Here is a 6,831-nt window from a genome sequence, read left to right as displayed (position 1 = left end):
TATATATATATATATATATATATATATATATAGTTAATTTTCTAATTTTCTAACTATTCAACAAATACAAGGAAAAGTATAAAAATCAAAGTTTGTGTTTTTTAAATTGACCAGCTTAGCATTATTTATTACAATTGCTTTATTTATTTACATTACAAATGTTACTCTCCTTCTGGGTCGCCCCTCCAAGAGTTCTTCAAAAATTACATAGGCTTTGTATCTTAAAGAGAAAGTGTTTCTGATTCTCCAAAGTCTAATAATCACTACTCATTTCTTATTAAATTAATTGTATTTTTGTAAATATCTATTAACAATATATGAAATTAAAGGTATATGTAACAAAGATTCTGTTTTGACTTTTTATTTTATGCAAAGTAGAGTTTATCTGTGCTTATGTTTTTTTAGGGTAAGATTCCATGATTGCAGAGTCAGCAATAGGTCATGTCGAAGTTCAGATGCAAATATAAGAGTTTCTTATCAGCCAAATTGCAGATGCCTTGAATATGAAAAGATGCCAATATGAATTGAGTTAGAGAAAGAGCTCATAGTGTGTAAAAGAAGTCCTGGAAAAAAGGAAGAATTTCTAAGATGCTGAGTTTTTTTCTTTCTTTAATCATGTCTTCAAATCAATAGAGGAAAGTGAATACAATTAGAAAATGAATCTTGTGATGTTTGATTGAAGTAGGTTCCCTGAGAGAAAACATAATGAAGCTAAAAGGTTTCATACAACCTCAGAAGATTGCTGACAATGAAAACTCATTTATTTTAACTTAGATGTAATGAATAAGGAAAATTAACACTCATTAATTTCAGTTTTGATACAACTGGAAAGATAATATATACTTACCTGATGTTGCTCAAAATGTTTGACCTAAAAATAGTTTGGGGGAAAATAGAGGTCCACTTTTTCTTAATTGTGTGTTGAAATGAATTAAAATTGAGAACTATATAACTATCCAAGATTTGATAATATTAATGTTAACTCTAATTAGTTAAAAAAGACAATATATTAGGAGTTTTTATAATGCTCAGGTACAATATTAAATTTTAAAAATCTTAATAAGGAGTATAAAAATGGCTCAGTGGGTAGGAGCACGCATGCATATTAAAATAAATATATAGTAATAATAAAAATTCTTAAAACATTAAAAAAGTTTTAAGAGGCATCCTCATGTACCTGTATGAATAACTTATTAAAAATTGAGAACAATTTGGAACTCATAGAAAGTTGAGATCCTGAAAAGTATTTGATACTTTAAATAAAATCACATATTCTTCTGATCATAATTTTTAAAAATATTCTCTTTCAGGTGATAAATGTAATGAAGTACAGGTTTGAATGTTAGTTTGTGTGAAGTTTTAAGTTTTTCATCAAATAAATCCATTGCAAGGAGAATAAAAACATCTATAACATATTAAAGAAAAGCTAGTGCACCCAAGTATTAATTTTGAGTAATTTATTACAAATTTTAATATTGTTTATTAGCTTCCATGGCAAAAGTTGAGAATCATTTTACTCAGTATATATAATTCAAGACATTTATTGTAATAAAAGATCTTTTTCTCAATGAAAAAAATCAGTACATCTCTCATTTCAAGAAAAATCACATTAAGATCCAATTAAAAACTGGGTTTTAGAATATGCCCTAATCTTCTAAAAATACTATGTAATTAAAATTTAATCCATGTTTTAGTATTTTAATTATCTACTTTATAATTATAGGATGAAGAAGCCTGGATCTGAAAAAAAATTAATGTAGGTTTTGGAAAAGAAAATGTGGAGATAATATGTAGTCTATTGATCACTCTATAATCATGTCCTTGGGAAAAGCAATAATCTATAAAATTAAAATGTTTTTACATGAGTAAAGTAAAATCTTCATGGATATAAAATTGTCAGTATGAATGTATTTTTGTTTTAATTTTTAACAGTTCAGATTTATTAAAGTTCAGTGACCTATGTTCTTAAAGTAGCATGAATAGCTTAGCTTTTGTAAATGTATGTAGCTGCTTTGAGATGGGAGTTACATTAAATCTTCAACTATTCATGCAAATGGTGAGCAACTACAGAAGCTATTGATGTTGGCCATAGTTACTTCTCTGCAGTAAGTTCCCATGAATGAAGAGACCTCACAGTTTGGGTAGATACCTTGGAAGACATAAAATATTTGGTAGCTGATTCTCATCTAAAACCCTCTTTCCATCCTGGCTAGATTTTATAGTTCTTGAATCTCTTTTGAAATTGTCAGAGTAATCAATAGACTATCCAGCTGTAATGCTAAGAAGGAACAAGAAGGGGCTGGTGAGATGGCTCAGTGGGTAAGAGCACCCTACTGCTCTTCCGAAAGTCTGGAGTTCAAATCCCAGCAACCACATGATGGCTCATAACCATCCGTAACAAGATCTGACTCCCTCTTCTGGAGTGTCTGAAGACAGATACAGTGTACTTACATATAATAAATAAATAAATCTTTAAAAAAAAAAAAAAAAGAAGGAACAAGAAATGCACACAGGGTTCCAGCCATAAAAAAGTACTATCAGCAACTGATGACTAATAATAGAAGGAGAATTAGCTCCTCTCATGGATGAGCCCCTAATTCGTTGTTCAGTACAAGCTTCGGCCTTGAAATCATTTACACATTAGTTATAATTTAAAAGACTAAGTAGGTGGCATATATATATTAATATCTGCAATTAAGGAAAACAAGGACACCGATTTGAGAGGTAGGGGGAGATTCAGGAGGTGTCAGAGGCAGGGAATAAAGGAGAGGTGTAGTTAGGGTCAGAAAACGGGAACTAATATAATTGTATTTTATTTAAAGCTGACATAATTAAATATGTTTCTCCCATTGTCAATAACTTTTTACTTGGATCATTCTTATAATTTTCAGAGGCAATAACCATCTCCTAAATGAAGACCAAAATTTGTCTTGCATTAAGTTTTGCTTCATCAATGTTTTACACAGATTCAATGTCATATTTTATATATATATTCTTTAATGATTTATGTCAAATAATATTTCTCTTGTATTTTTAAATAAGTTCCAAATTATCAGTTTTGTTAATGTTTTACATTTTGATTTGATTGGATGTTCAGAGGCATGCTGGGTGGAAAGAATGATAGTAAAATTATGTATCTTTTCTTACAATTATAATAAACAGCTAAGTGTACACCTTTAATTCTATTTTTTCAAACCAAAAATATTCTTCTATCACTAAATTGTTGGAAGGTAAGAAACTTTTGACAGAACATAAAATATATTTCCTTTGTTCATTCTTCTAGTTTTAAAATACTAAAATTCAATTTTAATTTTCAAAAGACTCTTCTTTCTAGCAATTTCTGCCTATCATTGTTCTGATATCTTGAAGTAAATTCTTTTCTGCTCTTATTAAAAGCCCTAGTAGACACTCTGGTTTGCTGTCATTGGCAATATTTTGTATACCATTGATACCACATTTCCCCATTAATATCTATATGTTATATTCCCTGTGTTCTTAGATTCTCTAAGTCTTTTGCCAAAAGGGAATTTTTTTCTTTTGTATTTCTTGTATTGAATATTTTCTTTATTTACATTTCAAATGTTATCTGCCTTTCCAGTTTCCCTCCCTCCAGAAAACCCCCTATCACATCCTCTTGCCCCTGTTTTGATGAGTATGTTCTGTGTAAGCTTGATGCCCCAGTATAGGGAAATGCCAGGACTAGGGAGTGGGAGTGGGTGGATTGGTGAGGAGGGGAAGCAGGGATGGGATAGGGGGGGGGTTTCAGAGGGAGAACAAGGAAACTGGATAACATTAGAAATGTAAATAAAGAAAATATATAATTAAAAAAAAAGAAAAAAGAAAACTACAACAAAGAAATCCAGCTAGGATTGACACGAAAGATTCTTCCTTACTTTCTAGACTTTATAATGTGGGGACAAAAGTCTTATTCATCCACTTAAAAAAATGACTATCCCAATAAGCTATGACCATTCATGTAACAGTAGCATGTGTTATGTAAACATACAACAGCTTTTTGGCTGGATTTAAGGTCCAGTTCATGATGGCACTCATATCTGGTACCATTATGGGAGGGAAGAAATAGAGACCAGGTAGGTCATAGGCCTTATGTAAGAAAGTACTACTATTATTATGACAAATGGGTATAGTATTAGATCCTTCCATAGTGACTTACTGCTATATATGTATATGTGTATATATACATAAAAAAATTTAATTGGCAATTATTTATTTATTTATTTATTTTTAGCTTTTAGGAAAAGTCAATCTTTTTTAATAACAGTTTTTTATTGGATATTTTCTTTATTTACATTTCAAATATCATTCCCTTTCCAGGTTTCCACTCCAAAACCCCCCTATGCCTTCCCTCCTCCCTCTGCTCACCCTCACACACTCCTGCTTCCTGGCGCTGGCATTCCCCTACACTGGGGCATTGAGCCTTCACAGGACCAAGGGCCTCTCCTCCCACTGAAGACTGACTAGGCCATCCTCTGCTACACATGCAGCTGGAGTCATGAGTCCTACCATGCATTTTCTTTGGTAAGTGGTTTAGAACCAGGGAGCTCTGGGGGTACTGGTTAGTTTATATTTTTGTTCCTCCTGTAGGGCTGCAAACCTTTTCAGCTCCTTGGATTCTACCTCACACCAGTCAGAATGACTAAGATCAAAAACTCAGGTGATGGGCATATACCCAGAAGATGCTCCAACTTCTAATAAGGACACATGCTCCACTATGTTCATAGCAGTCTTTTTATAATAGCCAGAAGCTGGAAAGAGCACAGATGTCCCTGAACAAAGGAATGGATACAGATAATGTGGTACATTTATAAAATGGAGTACCACTCAGCTATCAAAAACAGTGAATTTATGAAACTCTTAGGCAAATGGATGCATCTGGAGGGTTTCATCCTGAGCGAGGTAACTCAGTCACAAAGAACACACATGATTTGCACTCACTGATAAATGGTTATTAGCCCAGAAGCTCAGAATACCCAAGATACAATTCACAAACCACATGAAACTCAAGAAAAATGAAGACCAAAGTGTAGATACTGCAATCCTTCTTAGAAGGGGGAACAAAATACCCATGGAAGGAGTTACATAGACAAAGTGGGGAGCAGAGACTGAAGGAATGACCATCCAGAAACTGTCCCATCTGGGGATTCATTCCATATACAGTCACCAAACACAGACACTTTTGTGGATGCCAAGTGCTCATGACAGAAGCCTGTTATAGCTTTCTCTGGAGAAGCTCCAGCAGTGCCTGACAAATAACAGAGGTGGATTCTTGAAGTCTACCATTGGACTGAGCACAGGATCCCCAATGAAAGAGCTAGAGAAAGCACCCAATTGGCAATTATAGGAGTAGCTTCTTCAGGAGATGATAGTTACCATATTGATTCACAACTAGTCAACACCAGAGTATACAATATTATAGAGTGGTCAGTGGCCAGCTCCAAAAAGAACATCTATATCAAACTACCTCCCACAAGGCTTAGAGTTCATCATATAGTTTGAAGAAGAAAGATTTCACAGGTGGTTACTAACTTCAAGGAACAATGATTTCTAGGTAGTATAGCACTGCAACACCTATGAACACACAACAGTAATGGCACTATGCCCAAAACCTGTAGATACTCAAGCCAATCAAATACCCAATGTGATCTGTATGTATGAGGACTGCAGAGTCTCACCCGTAACTGAGAACACATGTGCAATAGATATCTTCTGAAAGAGTGAGAGTCAGATTTCTTCAATTATATGACGTCTGGTAGAACAAAGAGTCATTGTGGTAGTTTCCACTCCCAAGAGTATTTGGTCACATTTATTGGATTTGATGTAAAGAAAATAAAAGAAAAGAAAAGGAGAGGAGAGGAGAGGAGAGGAGAGGAGAGGAGAGGGGAGGAGTGGAGAGGAGAGGAGAGAAGAGGAATGAAAATTGAAAAGGTGGAAAGTAAGAAGGAAAGGAAAGAAGAAAGGAAGGAAGGAAGGAAGGAAAGAAGGAAGGAAGGAAGGAAGGAAGGAAGGAAGGAAGGAAGGAAGGAAGGAAGGAAGGAAGGAAGAACCCTGAGTTGAGCAGAAGGGGAAGTGGATAAAATGAATTGGCAGAGGAATATGATCTAAATAACCTCAAAGTAAATCCCAAAGGAGTAATAAAATATTATTTAACAATACATAAAAGTAAAATCTATTAAAAATTGGTTGATCTGCATTTCTCTGATCACTAAGACTTTGAACATTTCTTTAGGTGCTTCTCAGCCATTTGAGATTCCTAAGTTGTGAAGTCTCGGTTTATTTAGTTCTACACCCCATTTTTGATTGGTTGTTTGGATTTTTTTTGTGATTTACTTCTTGAGTTCTTTATATATTTTGGATATTAGCCCTCGGATGTGGGGTTAGTGAAGATTCTTCCCCAATATGTAGGCTGCCGATTTGTCTTACTGATGATGTCCTTTGCCTTACAAAAGCTTTCCAGTTACATGAGGTTGATATTATCAATTATTATTTATTAATTGTTGATCTTAGAGCATGAGCCATTGGAGTCTGTTTAGGAAATTCCCCTCTGTGCCAATGAGTTCAAGGATCTCTCCCATTTTTCTTCTATTAGATTTAGTGTATATGGTTTTATGTTGAGGTCCTTCATTGACTTGGAGTTGAGGTTTGTACAAGATGACAAATATGGGTCTATTTTCATTCTTCAATACACAGACAGCCAATTAGACCAGCACCATTTATTGAAGATGCTTTCTTTTATCCATTGTATATTTTGGCATCTTTGTCAAAGATCAAGTGACTGTAAGTGTGTGGTTTACTTCTAGGTCATTAGTTCTA

The sequence above is a fragment of the Mus pahari genome, chromosome 19 (genome assembly GCF_900095145.1).
Source record: "Mus pahari chromosome 19, PAHARI_EIJ_v1.1, whole genome shotgun sequence".
In the NCBI taxonomy this organism is placed as follows: Eukaryota; Metazoa; Chordata; class Mammalia; order Rodentia; family Muridae; genus Mus; species Mus pahari.
The sequence above is the reverse complement of the archived record's forward strand: the minus strand, read 5'-3'. Positions refer to the sequence as shown.